Source organism: Pleurodeles waltl, chromosome 4_2 (genome assembly GCF_031143425.1).
Source record: "Pleurodeles waltl isolate 20211129_DDA chromosome 4_2, aPleWal1.hap1.20221129, whole genome shotgun sequence".
Lineage (NCBI taxonomy): Eukaryota > Metazoa > Chordata > Amphibia > Caudata > Salamandridae > Pleurodeles > Pleurodeles waltl.
The window spans coordinates 511,819,900-511,847,719 of NC_090443.1; positions in this window are offsets into that span (position 1 = coordinate 511,819,900).

Below are 27,820 nucleotides of genomic sequence, written 5' to 3' on the forward strand. Positions count from 1 at the left end.
AAACATTTACTTTCTTATGTATAGACGTACAGCGAAATAAATTCTAATGTTTGATAGATTAAGATCAGCCATGCTCATCTACTGTGTCCATTTCTCTGCCGTCTAGCACCATTACCACTACTTAGACTCCACATCCATCCATATTGTCACAACAATTCCTCATTGTTTCCATTGTAACACATTGTTTTATCTTACTTTTACCTGTAATTGATGTATTATTATATCTATTATGCACAAAAGGTCATAGTAGTCCAAGTTGTTTGAATCCTGACTGGCCTGGTCTTTGAATTGACTACCCTTCTCTGAAGAGCCTCAATATGTTATACCTGAGCATCTTTCTTCGTACCTTATTCATATTACATTACCCTTCAAAGTGCTGAAGAGTGAGTAGCTCAACCTTCCAACACTTCCATATGAATAACAAACACCACCATCATTCTATCACTTTGACCACCAAACAATCAGAGGGACAAATCCTACGTCCCCGGAAGCCAGGAAACAGCTTTGGATAGATGGCGAAGGAAGTCAACTAACTCCCTGTCATCCCTAACTAATATCGCATAAATTCCAGGATTATAAAAGTGCTATTAAAAAAAAAAAAGCTGTCTTCCAAGACAGACTATCTGAGTTGCATGATAGCATTCTATGGCAACGCCCTCTACACCTGTACAACCCAGACGAACATCAAGAAATTACAGCACATCCAAGATGCCTCCACCAGTCTCACCCTAGACATTCCCCACCGCAAACATATCTCTAATCACCTAAGAGACCTCCACTGGCTCCCTATCAAGAAGAGAATTAACTTCAAGCTCCTCGTCCACACTTACAAGGTCCTCAACGACCTAGGACCCACCCACCTCAAACACTGCATCACCTACTACCCTTCCTCCCCCACCAGGCCTCTCCCCTCCTCTCAACAAGACCTAGCCACCGTACCCCACATACAGAAGACCTAATCTGGTGGGAGATCCTTCTGCAAAGAGCGGGAACACCTTCCCTCTGCTCCTCAGGCAGTCCCAATCACCACCCCAATTCAGGGAGGACCTTAAAACCTGGCTCTTTGACTGAAGCTCAGAGGACAAACTACCTAGCGCCTTGAGACCCTGATGGGTGAGTAGTTTGCGCTTTATAAACCTTGATTTGATTTGATTCTTTTAGGGCTCCTAGTTCTCAAAGGTATTTCTGCAACCCTGCATTTGCAAATTGTCTTACGTTTCAAGATACCTTCCTCATAAGATGCAATCTGCTTTGCCTTGCGTTTCTTCTTTTGTGCTATTATGTTTTTGAATCCTATCTCTAAGGATGTTTTTTATGCTTCCTAAAGCACTACTAGCAGTTCTTTGGAGTCCGTGTTCTTGAAATATAGGGTAGCGTCTACTTGTGTCTCAGCCATAATCTCCAAGTCTTTTAGTTCCTATGCATCTAGTCTCCAGCTGGGTTGTGGGTGGCACCTTTCTCTCATAATGCGATCTTACGAGGCAGAGTGGTCAGATATCCCTCTCACTAGATATTTTGCCATTTTTCTGTTGGTATAAATGTATAGTCTAGTCTGTAAAGTGCATTGTGGGCCACTGATTGAAGCCTCCAAACTCTAAGCATTTTGCATCTAAAGCTCCCGTAAGTGAACCAATATTGAGGCCATCTTGGAACTTAAGAATTTGTTGTGATGCTCTTCAGAAGCATTCGGAGAAAACATGTTATTTAATGCAACAGACTGTGCACGTTCTTAAGATTGTGAGTCATGCACCAATCAAAGGCACCTAACGTAGTAACAATTCAAAGTGACCAAAATATTTGTTTCATTTTTATGGAACAAAACTAATGCGTTTGTATACATGATCAAAGCATTTGTATTTCTAGTAAAATGCTCGTTTTGACAGTGGAGTGACTAAAGGCATATTTTCCTATAACAACTTTCATTCTAAAAAGGATGCGGTAGCGTTGTAACCGCATGCATCGTCCACCATTGTTTATGTTCTGGAGGTGGCCCACATCTTCCTAAGTCACAAAAGCCTCACTGATGAAAATTGGTCGAAAATATATAAAACATTACTATGCAACAAAATTTCCCCATAACTCCTGCAATCGAAATACTTTGTAATGAACTCCCTTCACTGGACTCCCACCAGGTTACACACACTAACACTCTGTGAAAGTGACATTTGCTGTAGCTGCCACTTGGCAGTAGGCACTCTTGATCATATGTTCTTTAGCTGCATCCTCCCTAGTTCTTATTGGTCCTCGATCCAAGACCGACTAGCAAAGCTATTCGATTTGACAATTTGTCTAAACTTCCCAGTGATCGCTTTAGGCACTTAAGCATCCCTGGTAGTTCTGCATCTCAAGTCCAATGACATGTTTCTCTTGGACCTGCTATTAACCATCGCAGTTAAAGTCACCCTAACAGAATGGAAGTCATTCACCAACATATCTCATCACACATGGTGCGCATGGATGTTCTACCTTAGAGGAGCCCATAGTTTCCAGGAGGAATCCCCGATCAACCCCAGGAGCTCACAGGAAGTATGGCAACCCTGGATAAATACACGAAACGCAGCAACAACACCCTTTCATCTTAATTACAAACTGAGACCGACATCTAAGACAATGTACTACCCTTATTATAGGCATGACTCTCACTGCCCTCCTCCTTCTCTCCCCCATCTAAGGTTTTAAAATGTGATACACATATATGATATACATCATGTGAGATGATAAAGACGACTTTTCCTGGCGTACGAGGGACACTGCTACTTTGCCAGGCTGACCATAAGTTGCTGTTTTCACTACAATGTTCGCTTATAGACGCTAGTTTGCTTTCTACTTTGCTTTCTACACCACGTCTCTCAGGAGTACTCATATTATTATCTCCCTACCCAACATTGTATTCAATATAGGGGAGTGTAACACAATGCTCCAACTTTTGGCCTTGATGAGCTGAATGTATATCATCTACTCTCAACATTGTTTGCATCCTATGTTTGCATGTCACTTGTTCTATTTCATGGATCTTTCTGGACTGTATGTGCTATATTAATAAATTACATTTACGGAACAGAAAAAAGAATGTATTTCTGTTCAAATGAACCGCTTTTAGCAACATTAGCGTAATGAAACACATCACACACACACTGCTTCAGAGTGTTGTTGTTCTGTAAAACTTCAAAATTCCACAAGGCCCGGCAGCGATTACAGAGGCAGTTGCAGTAGTGATGCTGTTTACCTGTTCCTGCAGTACTCTGTAGGCCGTACACTGCTGCACCGCATGTCTCTCCCTTGCTCAACATTGTCCACGTGACAGCGTAGCACACCTCTCCTGACACCAGCCTAAGTAAGGGGCAGATTTAGATGCTGGTGGTCCAATGGCTGAAAGCCTGCATTCGAGCCTCAGCCAAGAAACACCTTCCATGTCGATGCAGGGATAGGGAAAAGTGGATGCCAATGGGACCCCAGCCACCCTTCCTGCCATGCAGATTTAGATGTGTCGTACCACGAAGCAAAAAGAGGTGGTTCGACCTCCACTTCTGAGTTGGCAGATTGAGGATGGGAAGGTGGGGGAAAACTCACCTTTTCCCCCCTCTCTCTACAACTGGACAATACTCGCTGTTACTGCTGCCACTGTCCATGGAGAAATCACGATAGTCCCAGTCGCCGGACTTAAAGAAAGGGACGCCGCATTGCCAGGGTATGTTGGGTGGGGACTGCACGGGAGGTCGAGACCACTACAGGCATACACATGTCACAGTCATTTTTTTAATTCATTGAGACATGCATATGTCTGGGACATGAGTGGAAGACACAAAGCCGGGGACACACTTGCACAACACACATACACAACTGTCATTCTGGTGTCATCCTTCATTGCCAAAAGAATGTTGGCACCACAATGACGGTACACTCCCACTTGACAACAGTGTCCATGTGTACGCATTGCAAGGGGACCTGTACTGGTAGGTTTGTGCTATCTGTTGTGTATGTGAGTCAGTATGTGTACAGGGAGTGCAGAATTATTAGGCAAATGAGTATTTTGACCACATCATCCTCTTTATGCATGTTGTCTTACTCCAAGCTGTATAGGCTCGAAAGCCTACTACCAATTAAGCATATTAGGTGATGTGCATCTCTGTAATGCGAAGGGGTGTGGTCTAATGACATCAACACACTATATCAGGTGTGCATAATTATTAGGCAACTTCCTTTCCTTTGGCAAAATGGGTCAAAAGAAGGACTTGACAGGCTCAGAAAAGTCAAAAATAGTGAGATATCTTGCAGAGGGATGCAGCACTCTTAAAATTGCAAAGCTTCTGAAGCGTGATCATCGAACAATCAAGCGTTTCATTCAAAATAGTCAACAGGGTCGCAAGAAGCGTGTGGAAAAACCAAGGCGCAAAATAACTGCCCATGAACTGAGAAAAGTCAAGCGTGCAGCTGCCACGATGCCACTTGCCACCAGTTTGGCCATATTTCAGAGCTGCAACATCACTGGAGTGCCCAAAAGCACAAGGTGTGCAATACTCAGAGACATGGCCAAGGTAAGAAAGGCTGAAAGACGACCACCACTGAACAAGACACACAAGCTGAAACGTCAAGACTGGGCCAAGAAATATCTCAAGACTGATTTTTCTAAGGTTTTATGGACTAATGAAATGAGAGTGAGTCTTGATGGGCCAGATGGATGGGCCCGTGGCTGGATTGGTAAAGGGCAGAGAGCTCCAGTCCGACTCAGACGCCAGCAAAGTGGAGGTGGAATACTGGTTTGGGCTGGTATCATCAAAGATGAGCTTGTGGGGCCTTTTCGGGTTGAGGATGGAGTCAAGCTCAACTCCCAGTCCTACTGCCAGTTCCTGGAAGACACCTTCTTCAAGCAGTGGTACAGGAAGAAGTCTGCATCCTTCAAGAAAAACATGATTTTCATGCAGGACAATGCTCCATCACACGCGTCCAAGTACTCCACAGCGTGGCTGGCAAGAAAGGGTATAAAAGAAGGAAATCTAATGACATGGCCTCCTTGTTCACCTGATCTGAACCCCATTGAGAACCTGTGGTCCATCATCAAATGTGAGATTTACAAGGAGGGAAAACAGTACACCTCTCTGAACAGTGTCTGGGAGGCTGTGGTTGCTGCTGCACGCAATGTTGATGGTGAACAGATCAAAACACTGACAGAATCCATGGATGGCAGGCTTTTGAGTGTCCTTGCAAAGAAAGGTGGCTATATTGGTCACTGATTTGTTTTTGTTTTGTTTTTGAATGTCAGAAATGTATATTTGTGAATGTTGAGATGTTATATTGGTTTCACTGGTAATAATAAATAATTGAAATGGGTATATATTTTTTTTTGTTAAGTTGCCTAATAATTATGCACAGTAATAGTCACCTGCACACACAGATATCCCCCTAACATAGCTAAAACTAAAAACAAACTGAAAACTACTTCCAAAAATATTCAGCTTTGATATTAATGAGTTTTTTGGGTTCATTGAGAACATGGTTGTTGTTCAATAATAAAATTAATCCTCAAAAATACAACTTGCCTAATAATTCTGCACTCCCTGTATATGTGTGTGTGAATTGGCTGGTTGAGGTGGAAGGAGCTGCATTGTATGGTGTGGTTTTGTCAGTGTGTGTGTCACTTGCATGTGAGACCGATGTTATGATGTATGTTGTGTTGCTGTGTGACACATTCAGGTTGTTGTTTTTGTGTGGTGGACGTTGTCATGATGTGTGTAGTGCTTGTGTGTGAATGTGTTTGTGTAGCTGAGTGTGTAGTTGTGTTGGCTGTTGTGGTTGTGCCGTGTGTGGGTACAGTGTCAATGGTGTGTGTATGTTGTGTCATGGATGTATGTCAGTGTGTGCATTCAGCATGTACTCATTGTGTTGTGTTGGGATTGTAATGGATGATGGTGTGCATGTGGTGTGTTGTGTAGTGCATGGGGACAGATATGGTTAAGTTACAGTGTGTGTGACTTACCTCTAATCCGTAGCCCCTGCCATTGTACATAGGCCATTGGGTCCCACTGCTATCTCCCTCTGCCAGTAATCCGTCGCCAGTCCTCCGCCTCCAGAGCTGTAACATCTAAGTACGGCAGGTTGACCACCATTGACTCAATGATCTTTTTGGGTCTGCCACCAATGCAACTTGGCAGTAACACTGCCAAGCTCTAAATCAGGTCCTAAGTATGAGTCTCTGCAGCACAATGTGCTCAGCACTCACCGAGGTGCTATTAATGCAGCTCCTCTCAGCTGTTGCGGTCACTCACAGCTTGTGCATTACAGCGCTGCAGGTGATGTCAATGTGCTAATAATGCATGACTATGTATTTTAGTACGGTGATGTGGACCACCACACTCAAATGTGTTAATCTAACCCCTGATGCATGGTACTTGGCAGGTATGATTGCGTGAAATTAACTCAAAAGAAAGAACGTCATTTTAGTGCTATTTTTTAGAGCAAAGTGTGTCCTCCCATCTAATTTAGACAAGGGACATATTTTACACTCAAACATAGCACCAAATTATGCATGAAGCGAGCAGCAGCTGCTTGCATTGTTAGTTTGCATTGTTCTCGTGCTCACACAATGTTTTTCCCTCAACAGTTTTCTACTAGTCAATATCATCTATTCCAGTGGTTCTCCACCTGTTGTCCGGGAACCCCTGGGGATCTGTGAACCCTCCTCAGGGGGTCCTTGACTGCTTAGAAAATTAAATATCAACAGATTAGGTCCACAGCTTTTAGTAATGACTCAGTGGGGGAGTCCCTGGATTCCAATAATGATTCAATAGAGGTCCCGGGTTCCAGTAATGGTAAAGTGGCGGTCCACAGAAGTCAAAAGGTTGGGAAGCACTGATGTATTCTAATATAGCTATCTAGTTTTGGCAACTTCACACAAAATGCACAGTGTTGAGGACAAGTTACTTACCTTCAGTAACGCCTTAGCAGGTAGAGACAATATTTAGTTGCAGATTCAATACCTTAGAATTTCCCTGAGGTGTCAGTCTGGATCTAGAGATTTTTCTCAAGTAGTACCCCTGCGCTCCATTAGGTGGTATCGATTGGCTCCATGTCAGTCGTCAGCGTCAACCGCGCCTGATATGGACATCACGGGTCCTATATAGGAGCCATCTTGGCGTGCTGATGTCAGTTTCTTTCACTACTTTCCATGCCAGAAGCTCAGAGCCATGAAGAACATTGACCACTGATATGTCAAAGCTAATGCCCTGAAAGGGGAGTCCTGTCCCTAGAAATCAGTTTGCAGAGTGAGAAGGATGGCTGGGTGGGTAAGGAATCTCTAACTAGATTACCCAAGGTAAGTAACTCCATCTAATAGAGACATCTAGTTGCAGATTCCTTACCTTAGAATAGATACCCAAGCAATACCATCCCTGGAGGTGGGTCTGCAAACTAATATCGTACTAGGAAGTCCTGCAGGACCGAATAGGCAAAGTACCCATCCCTACAGACCTCAGACTCCAGGCAGTAGTGTATGGTAAACATGTGCAGAGCTGCCCACATTGTCGCCTGACAGATATCAAGGACTGGAACTCCGCATACCTACGCAGTGGTCGCAGCTCTAGCTCTGGTAGAATGAGCACCCAAACCTTCAGGTGGTTGCTTCTTGGCCAGTGCGTAGCAGTTTTTAATTTAGAGTTTGACCCATCAGGGGATGGTCCGCTTCTGCACTGCCTGACCTTCCTTCACACCCATATAGCTTACAAAGAGTTGATCGTCCACCCGGAACTCTTTTGTACAATCAGAGTAGAACGCCAATGCTCTTTTTGGGTCCAGGCGGTGGAGCCTGTCCTCTTCCTTAGAATGATATGGGTTTATGTATAAATGAGGCAAGGTGATGGATTGGCCTTCATGAAAGAGCGTGACCACTTTTGGAAAAAAGGAAACCCTAGTGCGAAGCACCATTTCGTAAGTATAGATTGAAAGGTATGGTGACTTAGATGACAATGCTTGCAGCTCACTCAACCTATGGGCAAATGTAATAGCCACAAGAAAGGCTGATTTTGAAGTGAGAAGCTTGAGAGGGAAATTGTGGAAATGCTCAAAAGGAGAGCACATTAGGAATGTTAGAACCAAATTAAAATCCCATTTGGGTATAATGAATGGGGATGGAGAAAACATATCAGTAAGGCCTTTAACGAACCTAATTACAATAGGAGGCTTAAACAAAGAAGGTTGATCAGGCAACCTCAAAACCGCAGACATAGCAGATAAATAACCTTTTAGAGTGGCCATAGCAGAGCCCTGCTAGGCCAGAGAAAGGATATACAAATGGATCTCAGAGAGAGGGACAGAGAAGGGGTCAACAGACTTGTCTGTGCACCATGCCACAAATTTATTCTATTCGACAGGTGTATACCATCTTGGTGGACAGACGCCTGGCTGCCAAGGTAACATGACAGACTTTGGGAAGAAAGTCAAAAGCTGTCAACTGTTGTTGCTCAATCTCCATGCAAGGAGGCGGAGGCTGGTCAGGTTCGGGTGGAAATCCCTGCTTTGCTGCTGCAACAGAAGATCCTCCCGAACAGTCTAATCGGAGGATTGATGGCCATGCTCAGTAGCTCGGGACACCAAACTCTCAATGCCCTGTGGGAGCCACAAGAATGACTTAGTCTGGTCATTCTTGATATTCTTGAGAACTCTGGGCAGAATTGGTATGGGCGGAAAGAGGAACAGGAAGCCTTAGTTCAATTCAAGACAAAAAACGTTGCCGAGCAATAGGCGCCTTGGAAACTCCAACGCACAATACTGCTGACATTGCACATTCTCTGCTGAGGTGAACAGATCTACCCAGTGCTCTCCCTAATGCTGAAAGAGACCTTGTGCCACCTCCAGATGGAGATGTAATTTGCGATTGGCTGAGTTTGTCCGTTCTGGCATTCAGAGAGCCCACTAGATGTTGTACCACCAGGGATATGCCCAGCTGTTGCAGCCATGTTCAGAGGCGCAGAGCCTCCTGAGAAAGGGTCTAAGACCCCACCCTGCCCTGCTTTTGCAGTACCACATGGCGGTGGTGTTGTCCGTGAACACCTGTATTACCTTCCCATTCAGAAAGGGAAGAAATGCTTACAAGGCTAGCCTGAGTGCCCAAAGCTCCAACAGGTTAATGTGGAGTCCAGACAGAGACCAGATGCCTCTGATCTCTGCCTCTCCCAGATAGCCGCCCCAGCCCAAGAGTGGTGCTACTGTCAGCTCTAGGTGGGGAAGGTAAAGGAATCTGCTGCTAACCCAATTGCAGTTCATTAACCACCACTGGAGATCATGAGCAGTACCATATGAGATCTGGACCATGTCGGAGAGATTCCCCTGATGCTGCGCCCACTGGAACTTCAGGTCCCACTGAAGAGCCTGCAAATGCCATCTGGCACGATTCACCGACCGGATGCAGGAGCAGCAGCCTCAGAGTCATTCTCACCAAAATCCTGGATAGAGGTTGAAACATCAATATCATAGGCTAAATATCCTAGACTTGCAACTTGGGAGGATAAACCCGAAACTGCACTGTGTCTAGCTCAGCTCAGATGAAAGAGAGCATCTGAGAGGGAGTCAGGTGTGACTTTGGCATGGTTATAGTGAACCCCAGCAAATGCAGGAGGTCTGCCATAGTCTAAAGGTGGGAGACGACAGCCTGGGGCGAGCCCCCCTTCAACAGCCAGTCGTCAAGGTAGGGGAAGACTGAAACCCTGACCTGCTGTAGGAAGCTGGCCTGATGTGTGCTGGGTAGCTAAGGTACTTACACCTTATACCAGGGCCAGGTATCCCCCTATTAATGTAGGTTAGGCAGTGTCTAGAAGCCTGGCTCTCTAGAGGTAGCTGTGGATCAGCAGCCAAGGTTTATCTAGGAGACATGCAAAGCTCATGCAATACCACTGTAGTCACACAGGATTCACAGACATGAAAGAAAACACTCATCGGCATATTTATAATGCCCTAGCGCCACCTTTCGCGTTAATGTGGCCCAACGAGGCCGAAATCCCCACACTGTATTTACAGAGTGGCGCAATGCGCTACATTATGCCTGCCCCAGGCATAATGTATGCAAAAGCAGCGTTCCCCCGTTTTTGGGGGGGGGGGGGAGTGTGTGTGAAGAAATGGCTCTAGGAAATCTATGTGATTTCCTTGCGCCATTTTTTACGGCACCTTTAATGCCTGCTCAGAGCAGGCGTTAAAAGGGAGCTTCCATTCTTTGGAATGGGCTCCTATGTACTCTGCAGGAGTAGCGCCAACAGTTTGGCACTACTCCTGCAGAGTATATCAATAGTGTCAAAAATCATGACACTTTTGCCCACTACTCTGCGCCATGGTGCACCGTATTTTAAATACAGCACACACGTGGTGGCGGTTGGGGGGGCGCTATGGGGCGCAGGGAAGGTGGCGCTGAACTCAGTGCAGTGCCACTTTCCATAAATCTCCCCTCAGTGTTACAAAAATAAAGGTACTTTATTTTCATGACACAATACCAAAAAGTACTAGAGAGGCAACCCTCCAATAGAAGGTAAATAACACACCAAATATATACACTAGTTACCAGAAATAGGCATAGAAAATGATAGAAAACAGTGCAAATGCAGTTAGACAATAGTGAACCTAGGAGGAGCCCAAACCATATACTCAAAAAATGGAATGTTAACACAGGACCCCCACCTAGGTAAGTGGAATGTGTAGAGGGAAGCTGGGGGTACTATGAAACCCCAAAGGTAAGTACCACATTGCCCCTTAGCAACCAAGAGAAAAGGAGTAAGTTAGTGTTCCCCAAACCACCCAAAAGGGAAGGAAAAGAAGAAAATGCAACACCCAGACAAGACTGCAAGAAACCACCAGTGGATTCCTGAAGTGGAAAAAGGGGACCAAGTCCAGAAGTCACAGAAGAGTTCAGGAGGAGTAGCAGCTACTACCCACCCAGCTGTGGATGCAGGAGTTGGTCGAGGGTGATGTGAAGAAGGTCAGCACTGCAGCCCTGGAGTTGATGAAGAGTTCCTGAGGGATGCAGACAATGTCCCACTCCAGAAGAAGAATTGCAGTCAGGTGTTGGTGCAGGAATTCCAAAGGCAAATGTTGTGGTTGGCAAAAAGTGGAGCTGCCAGGGACCAGCAAGGCCCAGAAGGATTCAACTCAGGAAGGGTTGTCATACGGGTCCGCCAGTGAGACAGAGAGCCCACAGATGCAAAGGCATCACCCACAGGAGTCCCACAGGATGGGACACAGGAGTTGCAGAAGGTCCCATGCAGCACAACAGCAGTAGGGTCCACGCCGCAGGAGAACCATGCAGCGGGCTGCACGTCTCGGGAAGAAGTGCTGGGGGCTGGAGCTACAGGCAGCCTGAAGAACCCTTGGAGGAGATGCAAACAAGCCTTGGCAGCTGCAAGAGATGCGGTGCATGGGGGTACTGTCCTGCGTGGGAAGGCAAGGGCTTACCTCCACCAAAGTTGGACCGCTGACAGAGAGGACTAGGAGGACTACTCTGGACCACCATCCATGATGCAGGATCCATGCAGTTCACGATGAGAGGAGATCCATGCAGTCGTTGTTGTTGCAGTAGGTGCCGGTGGATGCAGGGGAGATTCCTTTTTCCTTCTCGTACAGACTAAAGACTTGCCACCCTCAGAGGATGAACTGCTGGGGAAATATTGCAGAAGCTGGAAAGAGCCGTGGAAACAATGTTGCAAGATGAGGAACATGAACCTGATAACATTCCCATTCTTAATATCCACGAAGACATGTTGAAGAAACTGCAGAGGTTCTTCTACAAAAAGACTTACTCTCAGCCTTTCAATGCCAATGCGAACAACAATGAATGGTTTAATGAGGACTGTACTAAGGCTAAGTCTGCACTAAAATCTGCTATTATGATTGGCTTCCAAGCAGAGATCCAAACAGCTAGATGTACATATAAGAAGGTCTTAATGCAAGCAAAAAAGTTATGGGAAGACTCCATCTGGCAGGACTTGCTTGTCGCAACCAAATATGATGTTCTGGGAATTATTGTCCAAAGGACAAAGAGGGGGCAAGGGTAGTATCAGGAATCATATACAACCTGAGAGCTGGGTGGATTATTTCACCCAACTCTATGTTGCTCCCTGTAATTTCCCAAATTGTAATCCCCAAATTTGCGACCCAGCTTCTTCACTGTTGACCAGTCCGAGTGATTGCCCAGACTTACTTAGCCTGGATACCTACACTTCTGAGGGTTGCATCTTTTTCTCTATAGAGGAAACTATAGCTGCAATCAACTCCCTAAAATCTAAATGTCCCTGGCCCGGACAAGATACTGGGAGATCTATATAAATCTGAAACAATCATTTGGTCCTAATATATAAATCTGATCTCGAACAAAATCGCTGCTGGTGGTGCAATCCCGAGTACCTGGAAAGGAGCTGAAATAATTCCTATTTATAAAAAGGGTAATGCAAACTCTCCAGCCAACTACATAGCCATTAGTCCTATTGATAATCTACAGAAATGTTTTGCCAAAGAGCTTTTGGAGAGGTTAACAAGTTGGGTACAAGATCATCAGGTCCTTTCCTCTTTACAGGCAGGCTTCTGCCCTAAAACCAGCACGATAGACAAGTTTTTTAGGCTGGTGCTCCTATATTAGAAATATGTGGTCCTTGCCAAGCAATATCTATATGTTGTTTTTGTGGACCTTAGATCTTCCTTTGACTTGGTCCCAAGGCAAAAACTATGGGAAGTATTATATAGGTTGGGCATTCCAAAAAATATAATCCTTCTTTTACAACGGTTGCATGAAAACACATATGCGCAAGTGAGATTGGGCGACCAAGGAGAGTTAACAGAAAAAATTCCTATTCAGAGGGGAGTTCGTCAGGGCTTTGTTTTGGCCCCTATTTTATTTACCTTATTCATTAATGAGGTGGTACAAACTCTGTCCTCTTGCCCAAACAATGCTCCCAAATTGAATGCGCAGAAGATTCCTACATTACTCTTTGCTGATGATTCTCTTCTTATTTCCAAGACCCCCATGGGCCTCCAAATCCTCGTTGATAGATTTAAATCCTTTTGTATGGATTATGGTTTGGAGTTAAATGTCAACAAAACTAAATTAATGGTGTTCAGTCCTGGTCCTTGTAGGAAATACACTATTAATTTGGATGGGGTTTTCTTAAGTAGGGTTAAATCTACAGATTACCTTGGTGTGAGGATATCAAGTAATCTACAGTGTGAGGACCAGATTAGCAAAAGTGTGGGGCTCCTCCAGAATAGAGCGCCCGCTATCCTACAATTTTATAAAGCTCTTTATCTAAAGCTATATCTCCAGCTATTAAAATCTATCTGGCAAAGGCGCAGGGAGCGGCCTCTTACGGTGCTGAAATGTGGAGGTTTTTCGAGAACAAAATATTCTCTGTGGGAGAAAATAATTTTGCCAGGGCTTCAATAGCGTGCCCTTGTAGCACACCTCTGATCCCAATGTTTCTGGACCTTGGATTTAATCGCATAGCTGACTTGATAGCCCTAGGACCCTTGCTTTTCTGGGTAAAGATTTTGACTGTGCCGGTACTTGTATACAGAGATTCCCTCCTTGACTTATTAAAGAGGCCGAATGTGGCTACTATACATGGGCCAAACAAGTGTCAAACTGGTTCCGTATCCTGGGATTGTGAAGTTTCTGGGAGAACCCACAAAACTTGGAAAAATCTCACATAACCCTTCTGAAAATAGCTTATTGGTCCTATGTAAGAAACGATTCCATCTGCTGTAAACCATATGGTCGGCTGACCAACTTATTTATTGACTTCAAGTAGTAGCCCCAGCATCAACCATACCTAGATCATATACCTAATTTACTGGGGAAGGGCCTGGATGCACACTTTTGCTTTGGGAGTCTTTCGTTGATGTCCCTATCAAAAAATTGGGGACCAACTCTACTTTCTGATTTATGTCCAGTTTGTCGTGGTAGCTCAGAAACTGTAGAACATTTTATGTTTTTCTGTCCTGCATATTCTATCCCACGGTCAAAATGGATTTGTGCAATTTGTCAAGATGTGGGTTTGAGTCAGTGCCGTAGACCTATGAGAATTTTAAAAAGTGATACCTCGAATTCTTTAATCCTTGCAGTTGGCAAGTCACTTGTGGCCGCTTGGCATATACGGAGTCGTTTTTTAAATAATTCCCTTTGGAATTAATATTAGGTACACAAGCATTTTAAAGCTATGAAGTTTAAGATTGTTTTCTATTAGTTTTATGCTCCTTTATATTTTTGTATAAGTTTTACATTCTGAATCAATTGTATTATGATGCTTTGATGGTTATGATAACTGAATAAAGCTTGTTGTTGATGATAATGTTGCAAATAGTCTTCTTCGTGGATGCAGATTGCCGGTTCCTGGAGGGTCCAGTCACAGTTCCAGTGGCTAGAAGTCAAAGTAATGTTACAGAGGAGTCCTGCTGGAATCTTGCAAGCCAAATCTGGGGACTCACCCAAGAGAGAGACCCTTAATAGCCCTGAAAGGGGATTGGTCACCTAGCCTGGTGACCACCTACCAGGGGGTTCTGACATCACCTGCCTGGCCTTACCACTCAGATGCTCCCAGAGGTCCCTGCCAACCTTGGTTTCAAGATGGCAGAACCCAGGAACCCTCTAGAGGAGCTCTGAGCACCACCCCTGGGGTGGTGATGGACAGGGAAGTCCAGTCCATCCAGTCCAGTCCTGTCCAGTTTCAAACCAGAGCGGGGACCTGAGGTCCCTGAACCGGTGTAGACTGGTTTATGCATGAAGGGCACCAAATGTGCCCTTCAAAGCATCCCAGTGGCTTGGGGAGGCTTCCCCTCTCAAGCCATGTAACACCTATTTCCTTTGTTCTGCTTTCCTGGGCTTGAGCTGTTCAAGCAGCAGGAGGGCAGAAACCTGTCTGAGATGTGGCAGCAGCTTGGGCTGCCTGGAAAACCCTGGAAGACTGGTAGGAGCAAAGCTGGGGGTCCTCTAAGGAGCCCCCAGAGTGCATGGAATCATATGTCCAATACTGGCAACAGTATTGGGGTATGATTCTGACATGTTTGATACCAAACATGCCTAGGTTCGGGGTTACCATTATGTAGGTGCACATAGGTAGTGACCTATGTCCAGTACACGCATAAAATGGCGTCCCCACACTCTCAAAGTCCATGAAAATGGCACTGGAGTTCGTGGGAGCACCTCTGCTAGTGCAGGGGTGCCATCACACACAGGTACTTGCACCCACCCTCTGGGCTTGGAGGGCCTGCCATAGGGGTGACAAACGGTGACCTGGTGCTGTGACCTGTAGTAAAAAAGGGTGCATGCATCCTTTCACACAGGCTGCAATGGCAGGCCTGCAGAACACTTTGCATGGGCTCCCTATGGGTGGCATAATACATGCTGCAGTCCATGGAGATTCCCTGATACCCCAATGCCCTGGGTACCTGTGTACCATGCACTAGAAACTTACATAGGGGCACAAGTATGCCAAATGTGGGGTGAAAACGGTACAAGTTATTAAGTTAGAAGGGAGAGAGCATAATCACTGGGGTCCTGGTTAGCAAGATCCCAGTGAACACAATCAAACACACTGACAACAGGCAGAAAATGGGGGTAACCATGCGTAGAAAGAGGGTACTTTCCTGCACCTGCGCAGATGAGCTGCGACCACTGCCATAACCTTAGTGAACACCCAAGGGGTGTTGGTAAGGCCAAAGGGGAGCACAAGGAAATGAAAGTGCTTGTGGCCTTCCCTGAACGGCAAGTAACGTCTGCAGGAAGGCAAGGTGAGAATATGGAAATACGCGTCCTGCAAGTCCAACGCTACCATCCAGTTCCTGGGTCTAGGACAGATGAAACCTGAGCCAGAATGAGCATACTGAACTTTTTTTTCCTGAGCAAGAGATTAAGGTACCTAAGGTCTAGGATAGGGTGGAGACCCTTGTCCTTTTGGCTGCCAGAAAGTAGCTTGAATAGCAACCACAACTACTTCTGGCGTGGGAATCCTCTCTATGGCTCTCTCGGTCAAGAGAGCCATAACTTCTTCCCGTGGAAGTGCCAAGTGACCCTCCATCATCCGATTGTAGGAGGGAGGCATGTATGGAGGGATAATCTTGAAGAGGAGGGAGTAGCCCCTTTGGACTATCTACAAAACCCACCTATCTCACATGATGGACTGCCAGCAGAGAAGGTGATGGTGGATCCTGCCTCTCACTGGTCCCTGGTGGAGATGAGTCAGGTTAGGAAGGTTTGGAGGCAGCTGCAGAAAGGGAGGATAGTGGGAGGCCAGACTGCCGGCTCCCTGATCTACAGCGGCAGTAGATCCCACGTCCCTGGCCATGCAGTCAGCATGCAGGGCACAGTGGCCGGACAGGAATGTACGTTGTAGGGCACCCCTTCTGTAGCCATGAAAGGGGTGAAAAGCAGACCTAGGGGTATGAGGGGCCACCAGAAGGACCAAGGACCTGGCTGTAGCACAAGAACCCTTGAAGTGCTCGAAGTGCAGAGTCTGCTTTTTCTCCGAAAAGACAGATGCCATAAAAGGGCATGTCTATAAGATTGGCTTGGCTATCCCCAAAAAGCCAGCCATCCTCAACCAGGCATGGTGCCTAAGGGCCACTTGGATGCAACTGCTCTGCCCAGTGAGTTGGTTGTGTCCAGTCCACATCGGATCGTGAACTGAGCCTATCAGCAACTGCCTGGGAGAGAACAGCCTGGGCCTCCTCAGGGACCTGTGGCAGCACTTCAGAACTGTATCCCACAGGGTGTGGGAATATCGGCCCAAAAGGCATGTGATGTTGATGGACTGCAATGCCAGGCTGACAGAAGAAAACATCTTCTTCTGAAGTGGGTCCAGCCTCTTGGATTTCATATCTGTGCGGAAGGGAACTTGCACTGGGAAATGGAGGCTTGGATGACCAAGCTCTTAGGGGTGGGATGTTGCGTGAGGAAAGTCAGGCCACCCGGAGCGGGTGACGGCGGTGGGCAATTGCCCTGTTCACAGGAGTCCCTGTGGTAGGTTTGGACCAGGTACCCAGTAGGACATCTGTAAAGGATTCATTGAAGGGGAGCAGGGTTTCAGAGGATGAAGCACTTCTGTGTGGAGGTTAGTCCTGAGTGCCACCAAAGGCAGCTCAAGGTCTCCTCTTCCATCACCACAGTAACAGGAGAAGGCATGCCAGTATCTGGGGCGGTGTCCAGTCCACCGGCTTCACCCAAGTCCACACGCCAGTCCAAAGAGTCTTGGAGCTGGTATTCTAAAGGGTCCAGCGACCCCTCCCATTCCTCACCCTGCCCTAGCCCATAAGAAACAGGCTCAGGATCTGATGTAGGAGGCACGGCTCCTGTCAGTGCCATAGTTGTCGCCCATCAGGCTCAGTGTCAGAGCTGGCAATGATGATGGGGACATCACCACTCAGGGGCACGAGCAGCGACAGGAGCAACTTCAGGGAAGGTTGAGATGGTACAAACTATGATGTACCGGGTCCAAGCATGGATCTATGGGTGCATCTCGGAGCTGAGGTCAAAGACTCTTGTGTGTTGGCCGATGGACAGGCTGAACGTGTCGCTTTCTTGGACTTCTTCTTGTGCCTCGACTTACCCGATCGTCCCAAGGACTTGGTGTGGGACAACAACAAAGGGTGACTCAGAGACTGCTCCCAGGACCTTCCTTTCGACCAAGACCTCCACTTACGCAGAGTCAAGCATCAGGCCGCCATCAGCTTCAGGGACCGCTCCCTCCAAGCCTTCGGATTCATGGCCTGACACTTAGAGCACGGCTTTGGGTCATGGTTGCACACCAAACACCAAAGGCACACAAAGTTCAAATCCATCACCTACATCGCCCGATGACAGGATCCACAGGGCTTGAACCCGGTCTTCCCAGTTGACAATCTTGACGCACCAGGAGTTGTACAGCTTGAAAAAACTTCGACAAAATTTGAAAAAGGTCAGTCAAAAAATGTCTGAGGGATAGCTCTCTTGGGATCAGCGCTGGCTTGCACAGAAAGAAAAGAACTGACTTCAGTGCGCCGGGGTGGCACCTAAATAGGACAAGCAACCTCATATCTGGCGCAGACGACACAAATGACGGACGTGAAGCAGATCAACGCCACCTAGCGGGACGCAGGGGTACTGCTCGAGAAAAATCTCCAGATCCAGACTGACTCCTGGGGGAAATTCTAAGGTAAGGCATCTGCAACCAGATGTCCATATCAGATATGTCAGAAATTACACAAGGTAATGCTTGTGTACTGAAAATGGTAATCCCACAGCCAGAAAAAACAGAATTCTGTTATCCAAACTCTAGAACTGGTTGAATATGGTCTAAACTTTAGTATCTAAAAGAAAAAATATTGAAAGTTGAAGAACTGGTCAATAAATATTGAAGCAGATATTGAGGGGTATGGAGAAGTTGGTCACCTGTGATCTCCACCATGAAGTCTGTTTAAAAAGGGGGGATACCAGTGGTGAGCATTGAAGCAGGAAGACAGGCAGGGGGACAAGAAGAATTGGTGTACTGCAGCTCTGAGGTTTCGAGGAAATATAGTACCCCAACACCAATGACTTGAAGAGGAAAACTGTGACCACAAAACACAGGGAACTTTTTAACAAACAGCAAAAAGTATTGAATTGGTGTAGAGAAACATGCAGATCCATTTTAAATATTGTGATAACAAAGGTGTTTTTAACCCTAATGCAGCTAAGGAAGATAGGCCCTCATTCTGACCTTGGCGGTCTTTTCGCAAGACCGCCGAGTTACCGCCGCGGTAAAGACCGCCGACCGCGGCGGTATGCCGCTGCGCGTATTCCGACCGCTGGGAGCGTTCCGCCGGAATACCGCCAGCAGCCACACTGGCGGTCGGCGGGAAAGTGGAGACTGGTCAACCTCCACCGCCACGCCAGCAGAACACCGCCCCCAGAATTACGACCCACATTTCTGTGTGGCGGTCTTCTGTTGGCGGTCTTCTGTTGGCGGTCACGTCCCTATGGCTCCCGTCGCCTCCCGGAGGACCAACGCACAAGGTAAGTTGATCGTCCGTGAGGGGAGGGGGTGGGGGGGTGTTGTGTGATGTGTGCGTGCATGGGGGTGTGCGTGTGAGTGTGTAGAGGGGGTGTGTGAGTGCGTGCATGCGGGCGGGGAGTGCTGCTGTGCCTATGGGCGATGTGTGTAGTTCGGCGGGTGCGCATGTCGGCATGTATGTGTGCGGGTATGTGTCCCCGTTGTGTATGTGTGTGTAGGGGGTGTGTATATGTGCATGTCGGGGGTGTGTGCATGTCGGGGTGCGTGTATGTGCATGTCGGGGTGGGGGTGGGGAGGGGGTTCGTACCACCTCTGGGGGGTGGCAGGGGGGTGGAGGGTGTGGGGGGAGGACTCGGGGGGGCAGTGGGGGGTGGGGGAGACCCCTATCAGTGCCAGGGAAGGAATTCCCTGGCCCCGATAGTGCCTACCGCCATGGTTCGCATGGCGGTTCCCGAACGCCAGAAACCGCGGCGGTAAGCAGGGTCATGATACCGTTGGCGGTCTTGGGTCGACCGCCGGACCGGAGTGCGCAGACTCCAGCCCGTCGGTCATGACCGCCGTGGCTGTCGGAGTGGGGAAGTGGCGGTCGGTCGCGGCGGTGACCGCCGCGGTCAGAATGCCATTTTTAATACCGCCGGTCTGTTCGCGGTCCGACCGCCGCCTCTCCGCCGACCGCCAAGGTCAGAATGAGGGCCATAGTCTTTAAACAAAAGTAGGGACTGGGAGATTGTTGGTCCAGTGCACAGTCTCCCAAAATGAACCTATAATATCAATATAAGTGCACTGTTCCACAGAAGAAAGAGAAAACAAGAGAACTAATTGAGTTCTATTCAGCAAAGATTAAACTATACAGGGTATTTTAGGAGAGCCCTCAAGCACCCACTAGGGTGACAGGTATCATCATTGGGCTTACTCCTCGCCAGACTGGTGCTGCAATGCCTGGCGGGCCACCCAGCATTCTGGGTGGCTCTCAACCATTGTTAAATTGCTAACAAAGGAAGTCTGGGAAAGAGACTGACTAAGAAACGGAGAGTATAAAGGAGAGACAAAAAACTCTTAAAATTGGCTCAGAACCTAAACCATTATTTTATTGTGTTAGAAACTAGGTCCAGGCCAAGATTAAAAACAGGAATATAGGAGTGTTACTGGAAATAATGTACCATTACACTCTCTAATTAGGGAAGGTAGTTTACCTAGTCCTACATGGTCAACATGTTTCGAGTCTACGATCAGTCACAAAGTGATCCTATGACGCTTCTTCAGGACCCACGAAAAAAACTTTTTATTAAACTACTTCTCCTATGTATCAAAAATTAATCAAGTGCACAGAAAGTCACTTACAGAATAGAAGACAGAGTATGTCTAAGTCAGTTGGTCAGTACAGTCGCCCATCCCATATTAGAGATTGGGCTCCCTAGGTCTGCGCTAGCATCAACCAAGGAGATCGTATTAGATCGCTCCTTGAAGGATCCGGAAAACCTGCCCCGTCTTCAGGTGCGCGGCACGGGGCAGGTTTTCCGGATCCTTCAAGGAGCGATCTAATACGATCTCCTTGGTTGATGCTAGCGCAGACCTAGGGAGCCCAATCTCTAATATGGGATGGGCGACTGTACTGACCAACTGACTTAGACATACTCTATCTTTTATTCTGTAAGTGACTTTCTGTGCACTTGATTAATTTTTGATACATAGGAGAAGTAGTTTAATAAAAAGTTTTTTTCGTGGGTCCTGAAGAAGTGTCATAGGATCACTTTGTGACCGATCGTAGACGCGAAACATGTTGACCATGTAGGACTAGGTAAACTACCTTCCCCAATTAGAGAGTGTAATGGTACATTATTTCCAGTAACACTCCTATATTCCTGTTTTTAATCTTGGCCTGGACCTAGTTTCTAACACATTAAAATAATGGTTTAGGTTCTGAGCCAATTTTAAGAGTTTTTTGTCTCTCCTTTATACTCTCCGTTTCTTAGTCAGTCTCTTTCCCAGACTTCCTTTGTTAGCAATTTAACAATGGTTGAGAGCCACCCAGAATGCTGGGTGGCCCGCCAGGCATTGCAGCACCAGTCTGGCAAGGAGTAAGCCCAATGATGATACCTGTCACCCTAGTGGGTGCTTGAGGGCTCTCCTAAAATACCCTGTATAGTTTAATCTTTGCTGAATAGAACTCAATTAGTTCTCTTGTTTTCTCTTTCTTCTGTGGAACAGTGCACTTATATTGATATTATAGCTAAGGAAGATAGGCCACACCACTTGTGAATGCTATCCTGAATGACTCTGAATTAGTGAGGCGAGCGAGGCCAGCACTCATTCAGTTGCTTTCCTGCAGAACTCCTGAATATACTTTTGCCAAATGGTGCATTTTACATCTATATTCTCAGTGAATTTGCTCATCTACCCATCTACCCATCCTCCTCTCTGTGCTTCCTTCTTTCCCTCATCCATCCTTTCTTCTGTCCATCCATCCATTCTTACTTCTGTCCACCCGGCCTTACTACCATCCATCCTTAATTGTCTCAATCAATCCATCAATATTATTTCACTCATCAAAACATCATCCTTACTCATCTCCATCTATCCATCATCCTTACTTCAATTAAGCCTTTTTTCATCCCTCTCTCCATCACTGCTCTCGTCAGGCTATTACTCACCCCTTCATCCTTCCACCCACTTCTGTGTCCACCAAAGCTACCATCCATATTTCGATCCACCTATCCCTCTTCCTTCATTTTTTCCTTTGATGCTCTCTTATTGCATCTGTTCACCCTCACCACAGCTCCAGTACTTTTCTCCCTATTATCTCCAATCAAAATCAAGGTAAAAATAACACAGTTTTGAAGGTTTTATGTCAGATACACTGCCCAGTAGCATACAGTCAAGCTGCAAAAGAGGGGTTCATGACACCGCTGACCACAACATTAGGAAGATTTGATAAGCTTCTGCTCTGTCTAACATAGCTAGGGGCAGAAACTAACTTTTTGTTTTCCTTCTCTCTAATAATGTTGAAAAGGTAACAATTAGATTTTTTGTACACTTTTCTATTGGTCACTAGATAGTTGTGTAGAATCTGTTAAATCCCCAAAATGTTTTCCTTGATCTAGTGCCTTCAATCAGCTGTCAAATTTTGTTGTGCGGATTGATGTCATTATGCAGCCTTGGAAATCTGCAACAGGTACTCAACTGCGAAAATGTGTCTGCCTGCCAAAATGTGGAAATGTAATGCAAATGTGGGTTACGGTAGTACAGTTATATTACTTTGATCCTTATTGGTGGCACTTTATACCCATCCCACTAAAAAATAAATCACAGTTTGCCAGTAGCACTCATGTTATAGTCATTAACAATCTAGTACCGTATGAGGTTCACTGGAGGGGCATTAGATGGAGGCACTACTGAGATTCAAATTATAAATTTTCTGTTTACCACACTGTACATTTTGATGGGCCAGAGATCATGCAACTCTAAAGCTCAATGTGTGAAAAGGCAGACATATTAAAACAGTGTGTATGAGCGATATGTTAACTATTGCAATACCAGTTGCTGGTGAAGTTAGGCTTGTGCGTGTCGTATTGTTGCTCCCTGGTCCATCTGTGGCGGTGAAGATTGGATACGTTTTCGGTGTTGAGCGAGTGACCGGTCTCCTCTGTTCCGTTACTGGAGCAGTTGAAGTGCTTGTGGATTCTCTTGGTGTACTGGAAAGCCAGGGCATCATCCAAGGACTTGTTGTGTTAGGAAAGCGGAATGCTGGCGTTGTTGTCGGTGACTTTACGGTAGTTGTCTGCGTGGTAACCGCAATGAGCCCTTCATTATCTGCAACAAGAAATAGTATTTAAAATGGCATTCTAAAAGGCTTGCCATACTCTGTCATTTTCCATGGAGGAAATTTCAGTTCATCCCAGTTACATCTTGGGACTAGTTTCTAATGTGAATCATTTGTTATTGGTGCTTCATTGTTTTTGGTTGGCACGGTCCGCTGTTGAGATGCGGCCCAATGTCCAAAAAAAATATACATATTTCAACTTGATACAGTAGAAACCATTTAGAACTAGTTTACTGGAATTTCAACCAAGGTTGGAAGGAAACTGGACTTTGCTGTGCATGAAACAACCCTTATAAAGTGTTTCTGGACAGACACTCTTTTGATGCACACTTCAGGAGAGTGCAAGCAAACTATTATTCACAATCTCTAGGGGACGGGGCAGACCAGGCATGTACCTCTGCAGAATGTGAGTACAGCACATTACTCTGAGGCAAAGGGTATGGGACCAAGCGCATACCACATCACAGGTTCTCACCACAGTAAACATGAGTGGAACATAGTGTACAACCTGTAGGATAAATAGGGTGGGGTTGACCTGCATCATTACAAAATGTGTGCAAGGATCTTCCACGGCCCTGAGGCTGGAAGGGGAAGGACAACAGATCTGTACCATGGACATCCTCAGCGGCAGAGTTTGCATAAGTATGGTATGCTACCGAAGGACATCATGGGAGAATACCTGAGATGTATTACAGCACATAAGAACCTCTAGTAGGATATCAGTGCAGTGTGCCAGACCCCGAGGGACAGAAAAAGAAACCTGCACATTATCCCTACATTGGTGACTGCTGCAGTAGAGTGTGAGCCTCACCGATCCGAAGAACTTGAGTCAGAGGTCCTCTCCTATAACTTTGGATGGAATCTCTCAGCAACAGAACCAAAGCTTGTCTGACCTAAAAGCCCCAGGAAAAGACCTTGTGTCTATCTGGATAAGTCCCCCAAAGATGAAAAGAAGCATGGCAGCTTCTGCACAATCAGCAGTTCATGGACTATTATATGAACATGTCCTACGGTTGAATGTAAGCACAGCAGCTTTCACTAACCCATCCCATGTGTCTGGTATTCAACACGGCACCAGTATTCCAAAGGAAGGGTGTGCTCAGCACCAACATCTATAGCTCCGACATGGATGCCGCACTGTAGGTCTGCTCTGGTATCCCTTGTTGTGAACACAAAACAAGGACAACATTATTTGCCCACGGAGATTGGGTTAATTGTGTATAATCAAACATGTCCGTGGGACTTATTTGAATGTTGAACCAATGTGTCACTCAGGTAATCTGATAGATTATGTCTATAAATTCGCCACATCTGGTCAAAAGCAATGCAATATTGAATTAATCAAGACCACTCTTCAGTTAGTTTTCAATGTATCCATTCATTTGACTGGAATAAAGAGCAATATATATCAACAAATACAGTGACACAATAGTGCAGACGACGGAGTGCTAAAAATGTCAACATACACTCCATCCTGTAGACTTACTGCTATGCTGTTGTTACAAGCCGAACGAAGAGTTGCTAAGCATTGGGGCAGGAAGCCGGCACCCACCTTCACATCGTGGCTCAGGGACGTCTCCTACAATCAACAGCAGCTTGCAAACTACTGGGAGCTGATGCCAATACAGTCTCAACCCACAGACATATGAGAACCATTTGTCTCCTACCTCTGCTAGTGAGACAACACTCGGCCTGCTGGAGCTAGGGTGCCCATTGTGGAGGCACAGGCCCAAGTGCCCTGGTGGTCCTGCATGTACTGGGGATGGGTGCCAGAGGAGGGTCCTTGACTCTTAGGGACATGTTTAAGAGCATTGCCCCATATTTACAAGGAGGTGTAACGTCACTGTTTTGTGGCACTACACCTCCTTGTAAATATGGGCCACTCCAATGCATTTTTCTGCATCAGAGAGGCGTGCAATGGTTGTTGGTGTGGGCGTTCCACCGCAACACCCATTGTGTTTGACGCTGCCTCAGATTTATGAGTTGTCCTAAACCTGAGGCAGCGCAAAAACTAATGCTGGCAAAACAAGGAGGAATAGTTTTATTCCTCCTCAGTTCTGCTTTTCCTATGTGTGCTTCACTCTACAGCACACATAGAACAAGCAAAATGCCATGGACGATTGTTTATGCGCAGGAAGGGCACAGGAAGATAGCAAAGGTGTTTTGAACCCTAATGCAGCTAAGGAAGATAGGCCACACCACTGAGAATACTATCCTGAATGACACTGAATTAGTGAGGCGAGCGAGGCCAGCACTTATCCGGTTGCTTTCCTGCAGAACTCCTGAATACACTGTTGCCAAATTGTGCATTTTACATCTATATTCTCAGTGAATTTGCTCATCCATCCATCTACCCATCCTCCTCTCTCTCCTTCCATCTTTCCTTCATCCATCCTTTCTTTTGTCCATCCGGCCTTATCACCATCCATCCTTAATTGTCTCAATCAATCCATCAATATTATTTCTCTCATCCAAACATCATCATTACTCATCTCCATCTATCCATCATCCTTACTTCAATTAAGCATTCTTTCATCCCTCTCTCCATCATTGCACTTGTCAGGCTATTCCTCATCTACTCACTCACCCCTTCATCCTTCCACCCACTTCTGTGTCCACCAAAGCTACCACCCATCTTTCCATCCACCCATCTCTTTTTCTTAATTTTTTCCTTTGATGCTCTCTTATTGCATCTGTTTACCCTCCCCACAGCTCCAGTACTTTTTCTCCCTATTATCTCCAATCAAAATCAAAGTAAAAATAACACAGTTTTGAAGGTTTTATGTCAGACACACTGCCCTGTAGCATCCAGTCAAGCTGCAAAAGAGGGGGTTTATGACACCCTTGACCACAACAATGGGAAGATTTGATAAGCATCTGCTCTGTCTAACATAGCTAGGGACAGGAACTATCTTTTTGTTTTCCTTCTCTCTAGTAATGTTGAAAAGGTAACAATTGGATTTTGTTGTACACTTTCCTATTGATCACTAGATAGTTGTGTAGAATCTATTAAATCCCCAAAAATGTTTTCCTTGATCTAGTGCCTTCAATCAGCTGTCAAATTTTGTTGTGCGGATTGATGTCATTATGCAGCCTTGGAAATCTGCAACAGGTACTCAACTGCGAACATTTGTCTGCCAAAATGTGGAAATGTAATGCAAATGTGGGTTACGGTAGTACAGTTATATTACTTTGATCCCTATTGGTGGCACTTTATACCCATCCCACTAAAAAATAAATCACAGTTTGCCAGTAGCACTCATGTTATAGTCATTAACAATCTAGTACCCTATGAGGTTCACTGGAGGGGCATTAGATGGAGGCACTACTGAGATTCAAATTCTGAATTTTCTGTTTACCACACTGTACATTTTGATGGGCCAGAGATCATGCAACTCTAAAGCTCAATGTGTGAAAAGGCAGACATATTAAAATAGTGTGTATGAGCAATATGTTAACTATTGCAATACCAGTTGCTGGTGAAGTTAGGCTTGTGCGTGTCGTATTGCTGCTCCCTGGTCCATCTGTGGAGGTCAAGATTGGATACGTTTTCGGTGTCGAGCGAGTGACCGGTCTCCTCTGTTCCGTTACTGGAGCAGTTGAAGTGCTTCTGAATTCTCTTAGTGTGGTGGAAAGCCAGGGCATCATCCAAGGACTTGTTGTGTTAGGAAAGCGGAATGCTGGCGTTGTTGTCGGTGACTTTATGGTAGTTGTCTGCGTGGTAACCGCAATGAGCCCTTCATTATCTGCAACAAGAAATAGTATTTAAAATGGTATTCTAAAAGGCTTGCCATACTCTGTCATTTTCCATGGAGGAAATTTCAGTTCATCCCAGTTACATCTTTGGACTAGTTTCTAATGTGAATCATTTGTTATTGGTGCTTCATTGTTTTTGGTTGGCACGGTCCGATGTTGAGATGCGGCCCAATGTCCCAAAAAAATATATATATTTCAACTTGATACAGTAGAAACCATTTAGAACTAGTTTACTGGAATTTCAACCAAGGTTGGAAGGAAACTGGACTTTGCTGTGCATAAAACAACCCTTATAAAGTGTTTCTGGACAGACACTCTTTTGATGCACACTTCAGGAGAGTGCAAGCAAACTATTATTCACAATCTCTAGGGGACGGGGGCAGACCAGGCATGTACCTCTGCAGAATGTGATTACAGCACATTACTCGGAGGCAAAGGGTATGGGACCAAGCGCATACCACATCATAGGTTCTCACCACAGTAAACATGAGTGGAACATGGTGTACAACCTGTAGGATAAATATGGCGGGGTCTACCTGCATCATTACAAAATGTGTGCAAGGATCTTCCACGGCCCTGAGGCTGGAAGGGGAAGGACAACAGATCTGTACCGTGGACATCCTCAGCGGCAGAGTTTGCATAATTATGGTATGCTACCGAAGGACATCATGGGAGAATACCTGAGATGTATTACAGCACATAAGAACCTCTAGTAGGATATCAGTGCAGTGTGCCAGACCCCGGGGACAGAAAAAGAAACCTGCACAGTATCCCTACATTGGTGACTCCTGCAGCAGAGTGTGAGCTTCACCGATCCCAAGAACTTGAGTCAGAGGTTCTTGCCTATAACTTTAGATGGAATCTCTCAGCAACATAACCAAAGCTTGTCTGACCTAAAAGCCCCAGGAAAAGACCTTGTGTCTATCTGGATAAGTCCCACAAAGATGAAAAGAAGCATGGCAGCTTCTGCACAATCAGCAGTTCATGGACTATTATATGAACATGTCCTACAGTTGAATGTAAGCACAGAAGCTTTCACTAACCCATCCCACGTGTCTGCCATTCAACACGGCACCAGTATTCCAAAGGAAGGGTGTGCTCAGTACCAACATCTATAGCTCCGAGATGGATGCCACTCTGTAGGTCTGCTCTGGTTTCCCTTGTTGTGAACACAAAACAAGGACAACACTACTTGCCCATGGAGATTACATTAATTGTGTATAATCAAACATGTCTGAGGGACTTATTTGAATGTTGA